We start from the raw sequence: 24,892 nt of genomic DNA, 5'->3' as shown, positions 1-24,892 counted from the left end.
ATTATAAAAGTGAGCGATTTCCTGCAACATTTAGGATTTTCTTTTAATCGCCGATAAGAAGACACCACCGTGCAAAATGTTTGGTCACGTAGGTTACACCTTGCGAATGATATATAAATCAAGCTAAAAGCGCGATATTGTAGTGTAGTCAAGTATGTAACATTAACACAACAAGCAAAAGATGAAAATACAGCTCAACAAAAAATAATTGTTGTTCAAATTCAATTTTTACACTTAAGAAGACCCTAGTCCTTTAGGTCAAAACGTATACCGTTGTAAAGAATTTTTTGTGAGTTGTTTTTTTCATCTTTTGCTTGTTATAGCGTTAACGTCATGTAGTTGAATACATTAAAATATTTGGCTTTTGGCTTGATTTACATATCATTCACTCTGTTTTTAATAGTTCAGCCAGCCTTTGGCATTAAAATGTATACGTTACACCCTTGCTATGAGTCAATACGATGCACGAAAAATAATGTGTACCGACGCCTTGCAAAAATTGACAGGAAACAGCGCGGTTGGTAATGGAAAAGGTTACGGTGGGAGGTTGCAACAAGCCCCATTACAACGTCAGAGTGACGAACGACGTGGGAAATAATTCACTTTCGTACGCTGATAGACACATCGCTATGACGAATGCCACTTCGACACCGCGCTGAAAAGCACCACCGTGCTAAAACGCCGAGTGGAAGTGTGGGCGGTAACATTTGAGCGGTTTCTACATTTAAGGAATGCATTTCATCTCGCGAGCCATAAATCTTGGCTATCGTGACTGGCTGATAAGGCGCCGGGCTCCTGAAAATGAGTTACTGTCCCGGTGAAAATTACATCAACGCACACGGCGAAAGGTCATAACGTCAATCTGCACTCCTTTAGGACACGCACGTATCCATAATTCTCGTGTGTTAGAGCCGGCGCGGTGTTCATTACTGTCAAGCGCAAAAGGACAGTGAGGTTACGCGTGTGAGAAACATTTTCGAAAAAAATGTCCGGAGTGATAATCATGTACGTAAAAGGGCCCGGCTAAAAATGACCATGTTGCGAAAATATTGTTAATATATCAGTAACATGATGACAAGTGATGATATCAGTGTGATACTAGTATGGCAATGCCAATATGTTACTGACAAGTTACTTGACATTACGGTCGCCGTATGTTCTTACACATCTTCAAGATGGTGTGTGAGATATATTCTTTATATATTTTAATTCCTATGGAGACTCCATTAGTTTTAGTTTCTTCTACAAAATTATAATTGAATCTGTTGGAATATTAACTCTGCTATGATTTTCGACAGATTTTCACTTTTGCAAAGTTTCTTTATGTTCGTGTTTAGTAATTATTTATGAAATCGTTCAAATATGTAAAGTACCCCATCGAATAAATATCTGATTTGGTCCTTTCCCCAAAATGTTAGTATGATGTACTTTTTCACTGTGAAATTGTTAGGGAACCAATTGCACTCTCATTTAGCCAGAAATTATTGGGGAACATTTGCGCAATGGAAAAATATGGGAAAAGACTGATGTGTGGAACTCTCATTAAGGAACTCTCCTTTTTCTCCTTTTTTTTTTTTAGAGGCATCTAATTCACATGGACTACAGAATAATGTAAAGCCAGTCAACCCTTCTTACACATCTCAGAACTACATTTCGTCACCGGCATTTTCAGGTCGAAACTATTAACAATATTTTCTCGACATTCGACAATTTTTTACGACGCCCATCAATCGCTTTTCATAACACCACGAAGGAATAAATTTTGGATATATTATTCAAAAAGTTGGGCACATGGTAACCGAGGAAATTTCCCATGTGGGCAAGTGCCGAGAGTAAAATTTGCAAAATTTTGACTTGACTCTCCCCTCCCCTCCCAAATTACATAAGCACGTATATTAGAATGCTTTAATAGTGGAGGTGCTCGTCAGAAAATAAAAAGGAAAAAAAAAATGTTGCGTCGAACTTGGGGGGGGGGGGGGGGGGGGGGCGATGAAGATTCGCCACAAGGACGTAGGTCGCGATCGGCGACATCTTCAGAGAAAGAAAAAAATCCGGTCGTTGGCAAACCGGTTTTTGGGGCGTAAGAGACAGACCTGTAAATGGTGAGCGAGGGAGAGACGCGATAAACAAGGCAGATTTGAGGTAGATTAACATAATTGGAATCTTTGGTACAGCTGTCTCGGACGCCTGACGCCTGATCCCGCGCGTCGCGGCCGCGCCGCAGCCACGACCGTCGCGTCGGAAGTTCATGATGCTTTGCTCGAGTACCGGCTCAGTCGGTCTATATTTGGGAAATCCTCCGCGAGTCCTGTTCGTTGACCCCCGGGAAGATGACTCTCGCGAAAAATCCCGAATTTCCCCCCTTTTTGAATATTGATCCAACCGAAGCCACCTGTTGCCGGCTGCACGGAGAAAAAACCGTCGTGCGTGGGACCCGAAGTTGAGGTCATATGGATCTCTGAAGTTTACGGACACGTATCTAAAAACTTGAGGTCCAGCTGCCGAAGTTCTGGTCAGACATTGAAATTCTCGTCAATATATACGAATAGGTTCCGGTCCACATTTGAAGTGACTCCGTTCCAAAGTTCACTCGATAAGTCTGACCGAAACTTCCAGGACAGACTGACCTAATGTTTCGGATGCGTGACCAAAAACTTCAGAGATCAATATGACCTCAACTTGGTCCATGACGAAGTTTTTTCTCCGTGTGGAGTAGATATGTTGCGGGCTAGTGGTCAAATCAGGCATTTTGTGAAATGCCTCATTAATATAGTCAAATATTACTCACTCAGTTTGAAATTAAAAATCTCTTGCTGAATTTTGACGATTTAATATTGCTTTGGAAATGCCAAAAAGATTTTTCTCGTGAATTTTGGACCATTTTAAGGCCGTTCCCATGATTTTAGATGATCATTAAGTCCGAATTTTGCTGGGTTATTGATGAAATACGAAATATTTAAAATCTTAAACTTTAAAAATTTCTCAAGAGCAAATGAAATGGCTAAACAAGAGAAAAAAAAGAAAAGAAAAACACCAGTTTGAATAATATTTATGTTCAAAACATCAACGTTTAAAGAATGGTAGTTTTCGACAGGGCCGGATTTAGGGGGTGGCCACATGGGCCGCGGCCCATGGCGGCAAATGTGATGTAATTTTTTCAAATGTAGGTATCAAGAAAAAAATCTTATTCAGAAAAAAACTACCAATGAGAAAAGGCGAAAAAATCTCTCATTTCCTGAGAGTTAAAGTATAGTAATTTCTAATTTGTTCGTCTTTCGGTGATACAAGAGACAGCGCCTTTCATTAGTCTAGTTGAGAGGAGAGACCAAACACGCAATTTGGCCTGGAGCGGCGCGCGGCGCAGAGAGCAATGATGACGAGAACTTGAGATGGAAAGGAGAAGCCCTATCGGCGCACCGGTCAGCATGAAACACATATTAGCGCCTACAAGACTCCATGAATACTTCACGCATTGCGTCAAACGTAGTGCGGTCAGCAGCGGTTGGCGTGAAACTCTTAGCGCCTTCAAGACTGCATGAATACTTCACGCATTGCGTCAAAAACAGTGCGGTCACTCGGTCAGCAGCGGTCAGCGTGAAACGCATAGCGCCTACAAGACTGTAGGGATACTTCACGCATTGCGCCAAACACAGTGCGGTTGGCGCGGTGGCGGAAATTAAAATCATTAGACCACATTCATGTTTATTCTTATTCATAATTTTTTCGTTCTTTTCTTATAAATGAAAGGCATCGTCCACACAGAGATATGTCTACGGAACTTAATTTTCGCGCAAAGTTCCGTGAACTTTAGCTAGTGTTGACAGGGCTTTCACAAAAAATGTGCCCAACGCGAGTAAACGCGTCTTATGTACCCCTCCTCCTCCGGCACGTTCACTTGATGGTTTGTATGGATGTTTCAAAACGAATGAGAAGGGGCGGCAAAATACAGGCGGCCCATGGGCGGCAAGAGGGTAAATCCGGCCCTGGTTTTCGAAGTTCACAACACTGAAAAAAAAAAATCTTAGATTTGCCGTCAAGAAGATTTTTGCGGCCTAATATAAAGTACTTTTTCGCTTAACCCAGGCATTACTTTTCCTTTTAACAAGAAAAATTCAGCTTAAAATCAAGATAAAGAAAATTCTTGGCGTTAAAGTCAAGAATCATCATGCTTGAGCCAAGCAATTTTTTTTTAATGAAGGATTCTAGCTTTGTTACTACGTTTTTACGTCTTTAATTCATTAAAAAAATTTCGATACAGGTGGCAACTTGGTGATTCAAATGACGGTGCTTTTTTCGGATCGTCTCCCCGGGCAGGGAAACCAGATTTTTCAACCGCAGACCGCGCCAAATTCAGTCTCATCTCGCGCCAGGGAAAACCCCTCCGACCCGGAATTCGACATTCTTTGTTGGCTGCGTTCAGTCAAACCGCCAAATTCTGACGCCCCCTCGAAGTGATTATGATGAGTTACCTTTCACATTACACCCGCAGATTTCTGGGCTGATACACAGGAATTTCTGAAATTTAAGCGTTTATTTAATAAGATGGTCTTCGGCGTCTCTTTTTGAAAAACACGCTGCTGCAACACTTCTTTGTTGTATTTCTTTGCCTTGTCTCCATTTAAAACCATTATAAACATCGATTCTTGGTTGAGCAAGCTGCCTTAATATAAATCGATTGTTTTACGTGGGGTTAAAGAGACGAAGCTCATTTTTACTTGAATTTATGGAGTAAATTGTTTCAATGTATGTAGATTTTTTTTACTTGCGCACTGGAAAAAAAAACACATTGGATCTAGAGTCCAGACTCGTAAAAACATCGACAAGAAAAAATACTCTTGATTCAATCGGATTTTTGCTTAAATCAAGAACCAAGCCTCTTAATTTGAGCGGATTTCCTTTTGATTTAAGCTTAAATCTGATTGAATCAAGAGTATTTTTTCTTGTCAATGTTTTCAAGAGTCTGGACTCTAGATCCAATGTGTTTTTTTCCAGTGCGGACGCGGTTAAATGGGCGAAGCCCTAGCTTGTTTTGCTAACGTACACGACTCGCCGTCCAGACCTGGGCGCATGGTGGTGACTCTTACGAGTAATCGAATCGAGAGAACGAAATTAAAAGAAAAAAAAATCTAAACGAACGAATTACCTCTCTAATTGCGGTATCGAAGCGAGAATATCAAAAATTAATTGGCAGTCGCGATACGCGAGCCGCCGACAGATGGAAGGGGCCGCGGTCGCGCGCGCGTTTTGAAACGCCGAAATTAAAAAAAAAAGATTAAAAAACGGAGACCGCAGATAAATAAATGACAGGTTTCGGTCAGCACCAAAATTGGCCGCAGCAGGTAGGTTCCACGGCCATACTGCTACAAATCTCAAAAAACTATTTTAGTTTTGCTCTCTTGAATTACGCCGATGTGTCATAAATTGGGTCTAATACACACTTAATGAATATACTCATGGTGAGTAAAATCGCCAAAAACTCATGAGCACGTTAAAAAACCTGTAAAGTCCACTCCGTAACCCATGATTTACGTTGTGCGTATTTTCAATGTATCACCTAATCGGGCATTATTTTCTTACAGTGGCGGATCCAGTAAATCGGCAACTTTGTTTTTCTCCATTTGAACCTATGGAAATATATCGATTCTTGGAGGGGTAAGGTGCTCCGACAAGAATCAATTATTTAATGGACAGCCCGCCCCTAAGCACGAATAAAGATTTGAAACGTCGCAATCGGAGGTACGCATTTTTCGAGTTCCATCATGGATACACAAGAGTTTTGATTGTTCTGGATCAAAGAAAAAAGAACGGAGCAGACTAATGGCTGAGAGAGCTGAAGTCGAAGAAGACGCAGTTGAAGTGACTATCAAGACACTTACGATAAAATTCCCGATTATGATTTAACTTTCTTCGATTGAGACTGAAACCGGTCACTCGGTAAGAACTGGTTGGAAAGTCAAGATCCAAGACGTCGAGATCAAGAGGAGGTCGAGGCTGTCATCCTCAGTCTTTAACGTAATACATCGACAGTGTCAACCGACTGATTTTATCAGAGAGGAGCAAAGCGCGCGGGTATCGCTTTGATAAAATACTTAATTCAAAAGAGTGGGGTCTTCTCTGCTAAAAACGACCCTTCCTTGTCGGAATAAGGTATGAGATTTTTTAAAAAAAAATTCGAGGCTGAAAAAAATTCAGCGCTGGTTTCAGCTACCAGCGTCAGCTACTCTTATCTTTTTTATCTGAAGAGCTTTAAGAAGCCTGAGATAGTTGAGCCAATCAGAAAAGGATCCTCTAGTGGACTATGGTAGCCACACTATCCCTTTGAAGGCAGACCACTCTCTGGTAGAGTACGTGTATACGGGAGAGTATTGCCATCTCTGTGCCGCTTTTTGATTGGTTCATCAGTTTTTGGCTATCATGATGGAGCTACTCAAGTTGGACTAATGTAAACAAACCCGACCCAGAGGAACACGTATTATCGGCTGAGAAATGAATGATAATCAAACTCAAAAGCTTAATTTTGTGCAAAAATATTCATCAAAATTCGATCCGAACTCAATTCAGAAGTTGGATACAAAAAATTCCCATCACAACCAAAATCACGTCTAGAACTTTGTGGAACTTTTTCACCATTTTGTTTCTTTACATTGGGTCAAACTAGGAGCGGAGGGGCTGGGGATTGTTAACATTGGGTCAACTTTGGGGATCCATGATAGCCGACCAATCAGAGAGCGGCACACTTTTTCTGTAGTAAAAAGATTGAGATGGCAATGCTCTCCCGTATACAGGTACTCTACTCTCTAGTATCCAACACTCTCAAAGGGATCAGCGGGCCGATTATTGAAACTGATAGACAAAGCGATAGACAAAGAAGACATAGGGAGTATAGAGCGATCCTATTGGTTGACATGGTTGGTTCTTACAGACTAAGGAAGAAAGTGATTGACTAACTGTCGGGTCTTTGGTGGGTTGCCGTTAGTTAGTCCATTACCTACCTCCTATGTCCATTGCCACCACCCGCTTCCAAAAATGGGATCCCTCCAAATCCCTTTTATCGTCTTTGTCTATAGCTTTTTCTATCAGTTTCAATAATCGGCCTGCAGGTGTATTTCTGATTAAACCTGGCAAGGCAGGTGCCGGCCACGACCACCCTTTGGCCGATGTGCAAACGTGAGCTACTTGGAGTGGATTTGCGCTGAAACGCGAGCCAATGAGGAGCCGGGACCGCGGTTTGGTGTCTGGTCTGATTAGGGCCGACGCTCACCGATCACCGGGCGCCCCAAGTCGATTAGGGTTGCGTCATCCGAGAACGACGCCCGACGGCAGGCGTCATGCCACTGTGGAAACCAAAGCGTTGCACTCGAGCAGAATCCATTGCCGGACCCGTATCACCTAGACCGCGGAGGGACACCAGCGCAGCGTTGCCGGAAGGATCCACGAAAATAAAGGTTTTCCAGCGGAATTTGCCTTCAAATTCTTGTCAAATACTTCTCAATACAAGATGAATACCCATACTGGCGTGCTACAGAAAAACGCCGTAAGAACATTCGAATGCTGCCACATGCCCCTAGTTAAGAAAATTATTCCGCAAGGAAGTTACGCAAAATGTTTGGGTGAAATTTCAAGATATTCTAGATGAAATTGGGAATAAAATACCCTGAAAAATTCGGATGAAAAATTTAACAAATCCTGAAAATCCGCAGTTTATCGAAGAAAACTTAGCAACGCCTGAAGGTTTATACGGCGTTTTTCCTTAGCACAGCAGTATGGGTGGTTGCATTTTGTGCCCTTTTGACGTCACATAGTATCAGGTTGATTTAAATCGAAAGGCAAATCCTGGAGCCTCTGCGTATCACAAGTCTTTGAAGGTGGTTTAAATAGAAATTCAACCTTATGCAGAGTAAAAGCAGTATAATACAGCACATCCGTCTGATTCTCTGCGCTCTGCGGGCTGATTTTTAAAATTGATAGACAAAAAAGACATAAGGAGTGTGGAGCGATCCTATTGGTTGAAATGGATGGTTCTTATAGACTAAGAGAAAAATTATGAACTAACTAAAGGGTCGCTCTCGTGGGTTGCTGATAGTTAGTCTATTACCTACCTCGTTTTCCATTGCAACCGCCCGTTTATAATACCCTTTCGGTCTTCTTTCTCTATACGCTTTGTCTACGAATTTCAACAATCGGCCTACTGGTTTCAATGCCTTGATTTTAAATTATCGTCGCGGACTTTTTGCCGCCAATGGTCTAATTTTCGCAGCAATGGCTTTTTTCAAGGTGTATTCTTGAATTCTTGAAACAAGGTGTGTCTCTTGAAAGTTTAATTTCAAGTCCCCAAAAATTTATCGGGGAATTTTAATAAATATTCAATTTTCCGAAATTTTCCGCTACGGAAACACTATATTTAAGCATTTAAACGGAGTCGGCCATGCGTGGAGCGCGCAGGATTGCAGCAGCGCATGCGGCCGATACGAGGCTGACAAAAATGCACGTCAGCATCTGTTGCAGGTTGCAGCGGTGGCGCTGAGCGGTCGGCCGGGGCGCAGGGCATTATCAGTGCATGGCTGTCATGTTCCTCTTGCCATTAACTCCAACGATCGGGCTCTGCTCCAGTGCCCGGCCACGCTCCTGCGGTCCAGCAAAGATCCGCGCCATCGTTGCCGAATCCTCATCGCACGCTAATTATACCCCCGATCGGAGGGAACTGAACGCCGCGGATCTGGCAACGTGGATGGCTACTTCCATGAAAGTGAAAGAGATCTGCAAATCGCGGTGCAGCGCCTAACGGCCGCGACGAATTGCTCGGACTCCGCTCGCACGGAAAACTCCGCCTAAACATTTTGAAAGTTGGAGTCACTGTGCACTTCGGCCGGCTCGTGATTGAGCAGAGACAAGAGAACCTCCACTGGCCTCTTGACGACAGGTGAAAGCTTTTACTTTCGGGGACTCAACATTCCTAAAGGATACACTGGAAAGAAAAACACATTGGATCTAGAGTCCAGACTCTTGAAAACATCGACAAGAAAAAGGACTCTTGATTCAAGCAGATTTAAGCTTAAATCAAAAGGAAATCCGCTCAAATTAAGAGGATTGGTTCTTGGTTTAAGCTTTAATCTGATTGAATCAAGCGTATTTTTTATTGTCGATGTTTTCAAGAGTCTGGACTCTAGATCCAATGTGTTTATTTTTTCCAGTGTATTATAAGGGGGCAACAGCCATCACATTTTTTTGGCTGTTGATCAGCCTACTAAGTGGATGATGATCTTCGGGTGACGTGATGAGCCCATCAAGTCTTCCAAACTTTGGTTTGTTTGCAAAACGAAACTCCCAACACGTTTGTAACCATCCACCGAGTAGGTACTTCAACAGTTGAATGTTGAAGTTCCGAAGGTACAGCTTTCACCGTTGCCAAGATACCAGTGGAGGATCTCCTGTCTCTGTGATTGAAATTGATAGACAGAGCTATATGTAGACAAATGGGACACAGGGAAAACGAAGCCATCTTTTTGGTTGGAACGGGTAGTTCTTCTGATAGAGATTCACCCATTTGGCCATGTTGCGGCGTTTGTCAGTAACGCCTACATTTCTATACATGCGTTAAAGTCTCTGAAGCAATATCCGCATTTTGCCGTCTTAACGATCTCTCCCCCAAAATTTTCTAAACACGTTTACTTTTTATTGCAGTTAAACCACGATGCAAGTTTTGTTTGACTTTCTTTAACCGTATTTATGATTAATCTATTGAAGTAAAGTCCAAAACTTCAAAAATTAGAAGGGCAAAATAACAAGTACGGCGATCTTTGTACTTTGATTGGCAGAGAGCAATATAGTAACTTGTAAGAACAGCTCCGATCAGTGTGATTTCCCGTAGATTAAATGTGTACCGATTCCCCTCTTAAGAAACTTTTACCTCTCTCCGTAGCTTTCTCAGATTCTTCCTTTCTCTCTGTGATCGCAGGAGTGTAGCGTGTAAACTATTTCTGTCTTGTACTATACACGGACTCACATCTCATGAAAAGGGACCGCACGCAAATATTTGGATCAATTCGAAATCCGGTTAGTCGGGATGAATGGACTTAGCAAAACCTAAATCAGTCATTTTGAAGGAAAGGAAATACGTACTGGATTAAGAGCGGTCACTTCTACTTATGGATATTTATCCTTTCACTTTCAACGAAAAAGGAGGCTCGTAAAATTTTAAGTTTCGCCGAGCAAAATTTTACGTAACATTGCTCTCGTTTTAATAATCACCGGACTCAATATCATGTGTTTCGTCCTACTGAATGAACTCTACAGTGATATTTAAGAGATTTCCAACGTTAATAACGTGGTTTTTTGGCGACTTTACCTTTAAAAGTCTGCTGAGTTATCTCCTGTGCGCTACACTGCGGACTGATTGGTGTAATTGCTAAACAAAGCTATAGATGAAGAAGACAGCAGAAAAATGGAGCGACACTATAGGTTGACTCTTGTGGTTTTATGCACTGCGATGAAACACAATGAACTAACTATAGGGTTTGTCGTGGATTGCCGTTAGTTGGTCTATTTGTCCATACTTTCTTTGTCCATTGCAACCTCCCACTTCCCCCGATAAGATCGCTGTATTTGCCCTTCGGCCTGTTTGGACTGCATTTTGAAATTTGGAGCTATGAATTCAAGCTCATCTAAAAAAACACTTATGTGCATGGGGAAACTTATGGCACTTACGTTGTTTTTAAACTGGATCGGAATTTATAGTTCCTAATTGCAAAATGTAGTCCATTTGTCCAGCGATTTCAATAATCAACCCACTGGCGTCTTGAAGAAGAACATCGTAAGAGCATTCAGACAATGCTAATTTTTTCTTCTCGATAAAATATGAATTTTCCAGAAAATTTGAACATATTTTCCTTTGTATTTTTTGGAGAATGTTAAACGCAATTCAATTTTAAATATTTGAAGATTTCAAGAAAAAGTATTCATAAATATTGTCCAAAATAATAATTCATCCAGGGAAATGTAGCAACATTCAATGTTCATTCGGCACGTTTCCTTACCACGGAATTTTAACCAATTTATGCAATTTTCTATCTCCAGAGAGAAAATAATAACCTAAAAAATCGACCGAACGGTTGGAACGGTAAAATGGTCACTTGGAAGCTCGAGGAAAGCACGGCAGAAACCGCGGAAGGATTAAGGATGCGAAGCACAGAGACGATCGAAACGTGGTTTGGATTAAAGAACGAATTCAGACGCATCCAACTTATACGGACAATGGCGGTATCAACAGCCAACCGTTGGATTTGTCAGATGGCACCCGAAAATTCACCCAATTTTCATAATTCATAGGTGAATTGCTCTACTTTCTCACTTGACATTGGCAACAACGAATATAAGCGGACTTCGGGGACACTCCCCGTGACTCTTCAATGTGCCAACAAAAGAAACGGCTCTTGGACGCACCACCACCGCTGCGTTTTCGTGAATTTCAATGAGCCGAAAGTTCTGGTCTCATCGCTCACCACTGTTTCAAGGTTTCGTCGCGAAAAAAGCGCCGCTCCGCTTCATTGTGATAGGCGAGACTTGGACGTATTTCTACCAAACAGACCTATGTGGAGGTGAGAAATATGGGGTGTGCTCCAGAAAGCTGCATAAGAAGCAATGTAAAAGTGGGCGTGATTCCTTTTGAAGAATTGGAAAAGCGGGATTTTACATTCTATCAAACAGACCTATGTGCCAACTGAATGCGGAACTCATGAGCCGCGGGCATGGCAAGAGAGCATTGTAGACAGGGCTCATGAGTTAAAGCGCCCCGAGGACGATCCCCCGAGGCTCCCCCGCTTTTTCATTGCCGCTGACGTCACTGGCGCTTTATTATTCTCATTCACTCTTACGGCCAGAGAACTAACGAGCACACCCCATATCGACGGTGAAACTACCAAACCACGTATCTCGGTTTGCGACGTCGCAGACTTCCTGTCATACTTTATTTTTTAAATGAAAAACTACTTAACGTCCAGCCTTGAAAATTTCTGTGATTTTTCCTCTTCGTGCGGAGAAAATTCTGTGAAAATTTCAAGGAATGATATTGATTTGGTCTACCTCAAAAAAATAAAATGCGAGCGTAGATTTTTAAACACCGCAAACGAGATACGTGGTTTGGTAGTTTCACCGTCGATATTTCTCACCTTCACATAGGTCTGTTTGGTAGAAATACGTCCACTTGAAGGTGGAACTTCCGTGTGGCAGTGACGGCTTGGCAGGAATGGACGTGGTTTAAGTTGGGCTTTGAAGAACCCTTATAGTTGATTCACATTGCAAATATTACGCACCCTAAAGTCTGGAATGGGGTGCGTGGGAGGCGGGTGGCATTGATAGAGGCGTCAAAAGGGCAAACAAGTAGCGCAGCAAACTGTTAAACGAGAGCAAAACACTAAAACCTGTTTCACGGGGTAAATATTAGACTTCCACGAGAGGTACGTTTTCGTATCATAATTTTGAGTGGAAGCCGTGGAAAATATTGGAAACTTCTAAAATTGACTCATAAAGGATGAATTGGACCGAGTTTATCAGAAAGGAACCAAGCCACATGAAGGTGAAACCGAGAAAAAGAGATTTGAAGTTTTATTCCTCCATAAGACTCGATGTAGCAAATAAACTTATATTCTCTTTTCACAAACTTATTTTTTTTTTCGGCTCTGCAGGCGAAAATATACGACTAGAAGAGCTTATAACATTTGTAACTCAATTTTTCCAAAAATTTTGGTTGGTCCTTTCTGATAAACCCGGTCCAATTACTATTTGCAGGTTAGATTAGGTTAGGTTAGGTTAGGTAAGGTTATAGGAGCAATCAATTCGAACTTCCTGCTCGCAAAATAAACAAACAATTTTTTAGAAAAAAGTGCATCGAAGTTGAAGAGATTAGAGGAGAAGAGAGGAAGAAGTTAAGGGGGATGGATGGATTATACCTATGGGTAAAAAAAGAAAGAGAGAAGGGGAGGGGGGGCAATCCTAAGGTAGGCACGCTGATTTACCTCTATATTTCATTGACTACCGATGGCTTTGGGTCTCGGCCGTAGGAAAATTACGCACCTTATATTTCTTAGAGTAACAGGGAGCAAGCGCGTGGCGCAAACCTGATCTGGAGACTTCAACGCTGAGGTAGAAAAGTAAAATTCTTAAAAACGCGGGGAAATTTCTAAAATTAGCTCTTATTTGCCAGGTTATGGGAATAGGTGGAACTAAGGAGAAAATTCAGGAAGATATCCTGTCGGTCTTCCCTCCTCTATTTTCCTCGACTCTTCAAATGACAATCGTTTCCGCTGTATTTTCCACGCTCGTAGCGCGCTCTGGCGGAGCCGATAATCGAATCTGTTTCCATGCGAACGTGCGCGAAGCTATTGTTTGCCGACATAATTTCCACGGCTTCGGATGACAGGATATTGACACGCGCCAATGACAAATATAACGCTGCGCTGTTGCCACATTTCTCAAATCATCCCTTCTTTCAAAACTAATGCCCATTTTTTGTTTGGCCATTAGTTGTTAAATACTCTGATTGGTGTAATTCTCATTATCGCCAAAGCTTGTTCATTCTGAGCTTTTATCAGTTTACTTGAAGCTTTCGAACACTTTCCATGAGCAACATTGCAAAAGATAAATGTTTCAAATATCCCTAAGTCGAATTGAAGAAAGAAACTGAATGCAGTAAACGAATTTTATTTTAAAATTCGAAACTAGATTCCTGACCTGAAATTCTTGACTGTAAATTTTGCTTGAGTACTAAATCAAGGATTACTTTGAATAACTTTAAATCGCGATGTCTCACGTTCCGACGGATTATCTTTAATCCACCTCATAAGGTGGTTCTAAAATAGTTCCGTACCATTGATGATCATCATACATTATCAGATTGACGGCTGAATCAAGGTTGACGATTAATGAAACAGAATCAGACCAAGAATCTAAGTGGAAACTTTCCATTTCTCGGAACGTTCCGGGTGTAATCTTTTTTTCCTGGAGATTTTCATAGAAAAATACGAACACATGCACTTGTGCCACATATTAGCTACTAACATTTTAAAAAACCACCAGGAACGTTGCCGGAAAATTCTCCGATAATTCCTGGAAATTTTCCTGTCCCCTTCGCCCGCACACGACCTTGTCGCGAAACTTGGATTGCTGAACCTAGAGACAGGCGAGATTATCCTAGTGACAGGTGGAAGCTTTTACTTTATGGGATTCAAACTTTTTTATGTAAAATCATTTGGAGCAGCAGTCATCACACTAGTGTCACCTTCGGGAAACGTAATGGCAAACAGATTTATCAAACTTCGGCTTGTTTGCAGAACAAAATGTTCAACACGTTGTTAAACAACCACCTAGAAGGTAGGTCAACGGTTGAATGTTGAATTCCCAAAAGTAAAGGCTATTCTTCCATAGCCAAGATACCAATGGAGGTTCTCTTCCTGGTTCTGAGTATACCGGAGAGAACTTCCTAATAAGATCAAATTCGTTTGATAAAACTCCATTGCATGCTTTGGAGGCGATAAAATACTTTATATAGTTGCCTGCAACTTGGCACACGTGACTGAAAGAGGCACGAGCTAGAAAAAAATACCACGACAAAGAAATAATCGGGGGAAGGAAAAGTAGAGTGAAGAGAGGAAGAAGAAACAGGGCGTCTTCGGGAATAGGGGAAATCACCTGCTAACCGAGCATTCATCGGCCGGTGGCTAAGTGTCAATACTCGCTTGTTAGCACTGTATATCCATTGTTGGAGCAAATATTAGCGATGATTTTCTAGGCTTATTTGCGGCGGCCACACACCGCTTGCCTCCATTCAGAACTACCGATCTAGTATGTTATTTACACGCCTCTAATGGACGATTATCCGAGAGTTTACGGTGGAATTCAATGGCCCTGTTGCTCAATCGTAACCTACTAACAGAGGAAAATAGAGACCCGCCTAGCATTCCGCTTTTCCTTTCGGAGATTCAACGTTTTCTCGCGACCAACGATTCTCAGGCATCCTTCGTGAAGGCTGTTTAGCTGCAGTTTACGAATTTTGACCAACAATATTGTCAAACAGTCAGTTTTGGACGGCGAACTGCAGCCGATGGTTTAGTTTCAGAAATTCAGGGTTATCAAGACCTCAGGATCAAATCAAGATGGCTGCATCGACTGGGTAGAATCAAAACATTAGATGATAAGTTGGATCAAAGAATCGGTGCAGGTCGGAAAAAAGTGTGTTGAGGGACAGGGGAAAAACAAGATGGAAAGACGGGAAAACAAAGGAATAGGGGAAAGAGTAAAATTTGCCATGAATAATGTTGTCATCCCTTAATCGTTCTGGTAGATCTAATTTCACTCTCAGTATGCTTTTTGCCTAGCAACTCAATTAACACGCACCAAGATCTAATTTCACTCTTAGTGTGAGTTTTGCCTAGCAACTCAATTAACACGCATCAAACCTGCAATTAGCAGAATTCCAAGGAATAGATAAGAAAAACCAAAATCGGTCGTTATATATGCACTCAATGCAGGAAAATCGAATGGGAATAAGTACGAAGACATGTTAGCGCTGATAAAGCTTGGATTGCTGAGCGAAACCGGAGAGCAAGCGAAGGTGTAAATTAAGGTTGGCTCCTGACAAGATAAACAGGGTGGAGGAAAAAGACAGCGTTGCAGAGACGTTGAAGAAATCGGTATAATTAGTTAAATCCGTCTTGGGCAGGTCTCCATCGGGGCGGGCGATTACACAAGTGGTTCGTTCGTTGGTCAATTTCTGATCAATAAGCATCTCCGCGGAGGGAGAAAAAAACCACACGAGATCTCGCGAGGGAATGTACTCGAAACAGGTTCACTTTAGCCTAATAAGCCCGCTTTAATGCGAGCCATAAATAAACTGCAGCGATAATCGAGGGAAGGACAAAAAAAGGCCTTCGCTGGGAGGGTAAATCGCCGGTTGGGAATGAAAAATAAAGATCGGCTATACTGAGTTGCCAGTACTTTAGCTAAACGTTGAAGGATGTTTGGCGAAATAGAATGAAAATTCGAGCATGAAAGAAGAATAAAGATCGGCTGAATGAAAAATAAAGATCAGCTATACTGAGTTGCCAGTACTTTAGCCTAACGTTGAAGCATGTTTGGCGAAATAGAATGAAAATTCGAGCATGAAAGAAGAATAAAGATCGGCTGAATGAAAAATAAAGATCAGCTATACTGAGTTGCCAGTACTTTAGCCTAACGTTGAAGCATGTTTGGCGAAATAGAATGAAAATTCGAGCATGAAAGAAGAAGAAAAAAAGGCTAAGAGGTTACAAGCTACGGTGCACTTTAATAATGATGAAATTGAATAAACATGCTTTTGGCCTTTCTCAGCAAAAAAAGGAAAGAGAGAAAGAAAGAAATAGAAAATGATTTGAAAATAGGACAAGTATGTATTAACGCACTCACAAAGTGTTTGAAAAATAGAGTCTCATTTTGTGTCTCCTAGTAACATGTCTAGTATCAGGGCTTCGTACCTTTCAACCTTCAAAACTAACCTCTTGTTGGGTGTTGAGAGGCTTGGTGAGCGATTTGATAGGCCAAACAGAAGATGTTTGGTGCACTTGTTTGGCACACACAGCTTAATACGTGATTTTGCAGCTAACAAGAAGGTGAGATTACTGTCCTGTTGCTGAAGAAAAACGATGCGCGAGTATTTGAATGCTGCCAAATTTTGCTCAGTTAAAAATATATTTTTGAGAAAAGTTATAAATATTTTTTTGAGATATTCAGGTATACCACCTAAAATTGCGAATGGGGTTTCTCGAAAAAGAGCTTAAAAAATTCGAAGAGAAAAATTACAAGTTTTCCTGTAAGTTGGTATTCTCAAAAAATGAAGTCCCATGCCTGTGTACTCAGCGATAGTAGTAATTTTCCTTAGGATAACAGTGTCGATGCTCGCAGAAAATGTCTACATTTTTGAAAGTATAATGGTCTCTATTCTTGCCGGGATACTATCAGTATATACTTATAGTAGATGTAATTACATCTACAGTCTTTTTTTGTCTCTGGACAGAAATAGTGCTACTGAAGGGGAACCAAACGCAGCCAGACAAGCAAAGATGAGATCCAGAAATGAAAAAAGGACAAATAATCGATTACGTCAAAAAACCTAACTCTTTCTATGAGTTGGAATCGATAAGAGTTCACTGTCCGAATAATGTGAAATGACAAAAACGTAACTCTCTACAAAAGAAGGTACGAGTTTTCCTGAAACAGTGTGCCACAAATAAAGCAGTTTTAATGTCTCATCTGTCTCCGAAAAAATGAAAAAGAGTCAAAGTCAACGTCCAGATTTTTTACGAGGTACATTTTCAGCTAGTCACTCGGACTCCTATCGCTCAGGAATTTACGTTGACGAAACGATGAGTACTTAAAGGGCGTAGTCTTTTGATTTTTAATGTATTCTAGAGGACAACGCCCTTGAACGTATAAATTTCGCCAAGATTGATTTGAGAAAATAAAATAGTAGTTAAACTCTCCAATGACGATGGGTTCTTGTTGAATGCTCGCATTGAATGTTATATGAAGGCATGCGACCATGCGCTTGAAGCCCTTCGTGCCCTGGTATTCATTTGCATTGCTGAAATGTTGTCAAACTCCTGGGTCAATGCACATTTTTCAGCAAACTTTTGATTGTATTTTCAGAGTTGCTCGACAAATTTTACTTCCAGTTTAATTCAATACATCTCAAGAATTCGAGGGGAAATGTGTATGATTTCTGATAGATAAATATTTTATCGAATTAAATTCCATCATTCGAATGTTCAAACGGCATTCTATCTTAACACGTCAGGGGGCCCCAATTTTTTGAGCTGTTCAATCCCGTAACTGCAGGTACTAATGTACCTCTTCTCAATGCCATAATCTTTAGTCTCCACAACCAGTTAGGTATTCTAGACACTTACTAAAACTGAGGTCTTGGCAAAGTACAAGAGACAAAGCTCCCAGCCTTGTGTGTATTACACGCAGAGAATTCTTATGAATTTGCATCATTTGTTCTTAATAACCCAGTCAGTCAGCAATATTTTAAAAACATTTTAAAAATATTTTCATTATTGCTATTAAAATATCCTCTGAAAAGTATTGATACAACTTTTTTAAAATAGTTTTAAAAAATATTTTTGAAAAAGTTTTAAATAACATTGCTGAAAAATTTTGAAAATAATTGGAAAATACTTTTAAAAAATAATTTACATAGCAATATTGTAAAAATATTTAATGTAATTATTTATAAAATGAAAGCATAAAAATATTTTTATAATATTGTCACGTAAATAATTTTTAAAAAATATTTTCCAACTATTTTCAAAAATATTTCAAAACTTTTTAAAGTAATATTTTGAAAATATTTTTCGAAAATATTTTGAAAATATTTCAAAAATATTGTCTGTAAACATTTTTAAAATATTAATAAAAAAGTTTTGAAAATATTTTTAAAGTATTTTTTAAAAAATATTTACAAACAATATTTTTGAATTATTTTAAAATATTTTTTAAAAATATTTTCAAGTCCTTATTTTCAGTTATTATGAGGTGTTATTTACATTAGTGTAAATTTAATGTAAGTACCTATTACGTGAGATCGAAAAAAACAAATAACAGGAACGAGCCGCGCACTGACGCAACGCATGCTATAACAGGCGTGATTTTAACCCGGCCCACCATGAGCTCTCTGTGGCTCAGTGGCTAGAGTGCTCGGCTACCAAACCCGCGGCCCAGGTTCTAGTCCGCACGAGGGCGTCCGGGTGTTTTACGCTCCTAAACGTCGCAGGAATTCAGGTAAGTGGTTGAAAATGTTCAGTACTTGTGTATTTCATGTTTCAAATGTAATAAAATTGCAGTACTATGAAAACGACGAAATTTGCCTGTACTTCCACATCTACTTGACAGAGCGCGCTGAGTATATAGAAGAGAATAGTGTCAATAACCATTAATAGAGCGCGCATGGTATACAAATAGGTAAATATTCCGGTAAAATATTTTCGATAAAATATTTTTAAAATATTTTTAAAATTTTCCTTGAAAATATTTTTAAAACTTTCCTTGTAAATATTTTTAAAATTTTCCTTGAAAATATTTTTAAAATTTTCCTTGAAAATATTTTTAAAATATGTACATGGAGTTAACATGTAGCAATTTTGAAAATATTTTGACAATGTTTTAAAAATAATTACAAAATAATGTCAAAAATGTTTTAAAAATGTTTTATAAATATTGCGGTGCTGACTGGGAAGGATTAGATAGCACTTCAAACTTCTGCCAAGAATCATAAATTAATAGAGACTATGCAATTCAATTATAAGGGAATCGCCGGGGTCCTTAAACCTCGTGAGTCGGGAGAGATTCTTTTTTATGTACTTAGCTCCACCGTCAAACACAAAATCCGAAACCGTTGAACATCGCGTGACGTGCAGTGTTACAAGCGTTGCAATCTGCGCTTTAATCGGAGAGTTGGCAGATCGTGCGAAAAAAACCCCATATTTGACAAACTTCGGGCAAACTTGGGCAGGATTCGCACAATAATATATTACGCGTGCCATTAAGCAAAATAGATCTATTTAGAGTCGGGAAAAAGAATATAGTAAATTCAGGTTGTCTGTTTCAGCAGATACGTGATTTTTTAAACCCTCGGTGTTGGTGGACCATTTTTTACTGTTAAAGACCATTAGCTCGAAATTTGACAATCTCGATGCGTCGCCGCAAGGTCATTCCAATTTGGCCGGCTTTCACCGAATCTGATCTGAGTTTTTTGCCTGAAGTTGAGAGTCGAGTAATCGTGATGGGTTTCTGAGAATGTTTTCGTCTCGTAATAGACGTTGATCCCAAGCATCCGAGTGTTTTATTGGAAAAGTCATTAAGGCTCAATCGTTGCAGATGAACATAATTTATTGATCAACTCTTATATAATTCAGTTTTTTCGCCGGCGAGGAATATTATATCACTGGAAACATCAGCAAGCACCTCAGAGATTCCGCACCCGCTTCGGGAGGAAAGTGAGTGGACAAAGGAAAGTTAGTGCCAGAGAGCCGATATCTTTTAACCGACACCAACTCTCATCTTTATCTGATGACTGATGGATGTCGTTTTAGAAAATTTTCCGGGGTAATTGAATCACACACTATAATTGACTTTATAGTCTACAAAGTACCACCTATTTTACCTTACCTATTAAAATACCTTAGTAATCTATTTTGCCACCGTCGTGAAGCGCTAATGTTGCTATTAAAATTACTGTCCCACATAGCTCAATGCAAAGTAGACGGAAAAATGTTGAGAGCACCTCTCTAAAGATCAAAAAGGAACGTTTTATGCTAGGAAAAATATTTCAATCACTACATTCGCTTCTCTAATGACCGCGTCATTTGATAATTCGATCCCTTTTTTCGGTCAGAGGCGGGTTCAGCAATTTGGTAACACCGGATTTCCTTCATTTAAACATATGCTAAATGGACCGCGTTAAACAGAAAGGAACCAAGCCACATCAGCTATTGCCAAATTTAACCGGGCAATTTGATGTTTTGCATGAAAACGGCTGTGCGGATTTTTGTGCAAATTTCTAATGGAAATCCTTAAAATTTTCAAAGGAATCCGCACATAGGTTCGCTCGTAAAAAATCAAATTCCCCTGTTAAATTTGGCGATAGCTGGTGTGGCTTGGTTCCTTTCTGTTTAACGCGGTCCAAGTAATCTAAGTCTTCTCGGAGCACCTGGTCCCTGCAAGGATCGATACATTTTCGTAGGTTCAAATGGAGAAAAGACAATGTTGCCAATTTGCTGGATCCGCCAATGCTTCCGGTTGAGCGATGTAATGTTGCTCCTTTAGGGTGAAACTGCTATTAGAGCTAGGGTGAGTGCGGAGTTCAGCGGCTAAAGAGTGGGATAATGTATAATGATGAAGGCGGCATTTTTTATATTAATGGCAGCGGTCGTCACTAGGATCCTAATCAACGGTCCGCGAATACTCCGATCTCTGATGCAGGCTAACTACCGGTGAGACATGCACTCGCACGGTTGAGCAACACCTTGCGATCGAGCGGAATGCTGGTTAAAAATAAAACCGAGCAGACAGAAGAAAGAGGCAGAGGCAAAGAAATTTGCGGTATTCACGTGAGGTGTCAGTTGTCAAAAGTTCAAGTTAATCGGGTGGAGAGGAGCAATGATTAAACGTTAACACCTCCAATTAGGGTTTCCCTTGGCGTTTATTGTAGAGGTGCTCGCACCGTTGTGAGATCGCTCGATTTTGTACTTCGTTGAATTATTCTCTATTTCAATTTTAAGGATAACGCCGAAAGTGCTACCGATACGTTAAAAGGCCGATTATGTTTTAAATGTATCGTAAAGAAGAGTCTTCGTTCCTGAAACGCGACGTGAGTTTGACAAACTAAATCGAAAACCTTGAACAGAGCTGTACTAAACCGAGTGACTTTAACGCAAGGATAGAAAAAAAGTACTCGTTTCGAATTATTACATTATACAAAATTTAAACCCAACCACAAGCGGATCCAAGAAGAGGGGTGTTTCTAGGGAGTGCACGCCCCATGTTCAACCCCCCCCCCCCCCCCCCGACGGGTGGGGTCAAGGAAAAATCCGCTCCCCCTCGTTCGAAAAGTCTGGATCTGACAATGAGCCCGACGGCGTTAATTAGCCAGGTATATTATATTTTATGATTTTCACTAATCATTATTACATTATAAAACCGTTTTCCAAACAAACTGGACCATGAGACAGAAGTCAAAGATAAAAATGCCATCTTCCATTAATCTTTCCATTCCCCTCATCAATTGAATCGGAAGATATAACCAAGACACCTCACCAAGGAGTGATCTGAAAAGTTCTCCGACTCCAAAACAGGGGTCCGGAGGGCCTCTTTCGAGCAATTTCGAAAAATTGCGCCAGCTTCTCTTTTCGAAATATTGATTTGAATGGAATTTTTAGATGAAACCCATGTCAAAAATTTATTTTGCAAAATCCATCACATTTTTAGGTGAGGGGCTGAGTAAATTTTTGAGGAAGCAGGGTTGTCGCCCCCACTAGTTGACTTTGTTTTTTCCCAAAAATTAACAATTTTCCTCCCTCTAGCAACAGTTTGGCAACAGCGCGAGTGTGTGATGAGCGAGTGCAACGAGGAGCCGAAACATGTGACGTGTGTTCCCCGTTCGGTCCGTTCGGCCGGCGCACAGTGGATCGAGTTAACAGGAAAGATCGGGTACAATTTGGAAACTTAAAATGCTTAAAGCTCCGTTTATACGAAACTTTGAGGTTCTGCGAGTGGTTTCATTGGTTTTCTTGACAAATTTTCTTTCAGAAACGTCCATTAAAATTTGAAATGTGATGAGATTAACATCTAAATTTGCAGTTTCGGTCGAAAATTTCATGTCCGAGCTTTCGATTGATTCGATCCACTGTGCGGCGGCCGTGGGGGTCGTCGCGCGTTGTGGCGTGGGAGCATTGCAACATGGGCGGAGTCCGCGCTCTCTGTCGGAGACCCCTGCCAAAAATTCGGCCCCCTCTTCACCTCCTCCCCCAGACCTAGGCCTTTCGAACGGTTTACGTGCAAGAATCTGCGCATTGCGAACCGTTGCGTTGGCCTCCTCCTCCTCCCGGTTCCTGGAAGCTACCTGCGAGCCGGTCGGGTCACCGACCCCCGAAAACTTTGCTTCCCGGTCCCGTGACGGACATTTTAATTGGCTACGTCGAATGAAGGTGTACCCTGAGGAATGAAGGCGAAGGTAGTGACGTCATCTCGGGTGAACCTTCGAGGAATGGAGGGGGTAATTTAGGAGGGACCGTAGAAATGCAGCTCTTCAGGAATAGGAGCGGGCTGATCGTTGAAATTGATAGACAAAGCGATAGACAAAGAGGAAATAATGAGTATGGAGCGATCCCAATGGTTAATTTGGTTGGTTCTTACAGACTAAGGGAGGAAATGATGGAATAACTAAAAGGTCTCTTTTGGGTTGCCGTTAGTTAGTCCATTACCTACTTCCTTTGTCTATTGCAACCACTCGCTTCTACCAATAGGATCCCTCCGTGTCACTTTTGTCTATAGCTTTGTCTTTCAATTTCAACAATCAGCCCGCTGTAGAACCGCAATTCAACCGATTTGAACCGGATGAAATGTAGCAGAGAAATTATAGTGTCTGAATTAAGCTCCCAAGCTCGTGTAATTTTTGAAAGTTGAGGCAGGAATGTTGGTGCAATGCTTGATTACAGAAGAGTCTATCTACGTCTTTCGTACAAAGTAAAAGCTTGGCTAAAAAGCTACATTACGCTTACAAAAATAACGAGATCACCCTAAAGGCTGTAAAATGCCTGATTTGGATTCTTTGTCCTCATAATTTAAAGAGTTTTTAAGATTTATCTTGGCATTAAGTCTAATTAACTCACCTAACAGAAATTGCATGCTCTGGCGCTAGCGCTTTGTGAAAACGGGCAAAATTTCTTACCTGAAACAAAAAAACACACCAAGAAAGTTAGCGAAGAAAAAAAATTCGCACTATGTTCAAAAACACAGAGAACTTAAAAGAAACTAAGTCAGCAAAATGTTCATTTTAGACTAAAATTTCAATTCTTTATTTGAGAGAACTGGCGAGAAACGACGCAGCATTGTTGAAACTAATACACAAAGCAATAGACAGAAATAGAATTGGAGCAATCCTATTGGCGGAAGCAGGTAGTTGCTGTGGACAAAGAAGTAAGTTATAGACTAAGTAACGGCAACCCAGGCGATGTTCATCGTAGTTTTTCCTCGGAGCGTAGCTTATAAGAACTTCCCATTTCAACAAATAAGATCGCTTTATTTGCCTCTTTGTCCACCGCCTAGTCTATCAATTGCAATAATCAGCTTGTTGGCAAATGACGATCTGGTGAATAAGGAAGCAAAATTTTTATTTCGGACACAACCTTTGTGAAACCAAAAATTATATTTGATTTTTTCTTATTTCATAATAAAAACAAATTTTTAAAAACTAAGGCAGTCTGTAAATGACTATGTTAGTTTGTTCCATTGTTAGTTGGATTACATTTTGGAATAAGGAACCATTCTTTTTCTGGCTTTTCCACAAAAGCGCCTTCTTGCAGAGGGAAACCTATGGCATATACGTTGTTTCTAAAATGAGCCAGAAATAGTGGTTCCTTATTGCAAAATGCGGTCCAGTTTACAAACAAAAAAATAAAAATAGTGTATTTCCTTCGGAAAATACACTAAAAAATCGGACTAAAATGCCATGATTCCTGGAGAGAACTCGAGGTCAGTGGCGTGGCACGAATTGCGATGTATCGATTACTATGCCATTTGAACCTAAGATAAAGAATCGATTATTAAGGTGTTCGCTGCGAACACCCTTTTTATCGACCCTTTCCCATAGGTTTAAATGGCATAACAATCGATAGATCGCAACTCAACGCCACGCCACTGCTCGAGGTGCGCATTCAAAGGAGGAGATACTGCTCGGCGATATCCTTTAATGAAGGTCGAACGACGTAAATCAGACGTTGGCGTCAGGTCGAGCAGTGGTTGATTGGGAGTGTGTGCTGGTGCGAGTGCGGTTGTGAGAGCATGAAATATTGAAAGTTGCCGTGGGTGTTTGTTCGAGTGTAACGGGAGCCTTTCACAAGTCGCGGCCCGTGGCTCGCTTCTGCGGCTTCTTACGTCTTTTCGTCCCCCGAACCGGGACGGAGCTGCTCGAACTACGTAAATTAGCGACGCAAAAATGCTACCAATAGATCGTATTCGATAAGGGTTTCGGTATTGTTTTCACTGGAAAAAAAACACATTGGATCTAGAGTCCAGACTCATAAAAACTTGGACAAGAAAAAGTACTCTTGATTCAATCAGAATCTAGCTTAAATCAAGAACCAAGCCT

The 24,892-nt window shown here is 40.7% G+C and overlaps 1 protein-coding gene across 4 annotated transcripts in view; it reads right to left on the bottom strand.

Annotated features, from left to right (window-relative positions):
* exp (expansion) overlaps window positions 1-24,892 on the bottom strand; it is a 319,500-nt gene that overhangs the window by 162,080 nt on the left and 132,528 nt on the right. The gene's annotated exons all lie outside the window — the stretch shown is intronic.

The sequence above is a fragment of the Bemisia tabaci genome, chromosome 4, assembly GCF_918797505.1.
Source record: "Bemisia tabaci chromosome 4, PGI_BMITA_v3".
NCBI lineage: Eukaryota > Metazoa > Arthropoda > Insecta > Hemiptera > Aleyrodidae > Bemisia > Bemisia tabaci.
This window is presented reverse-complemented; position numbering and strand designations above follow the sequence as displayed.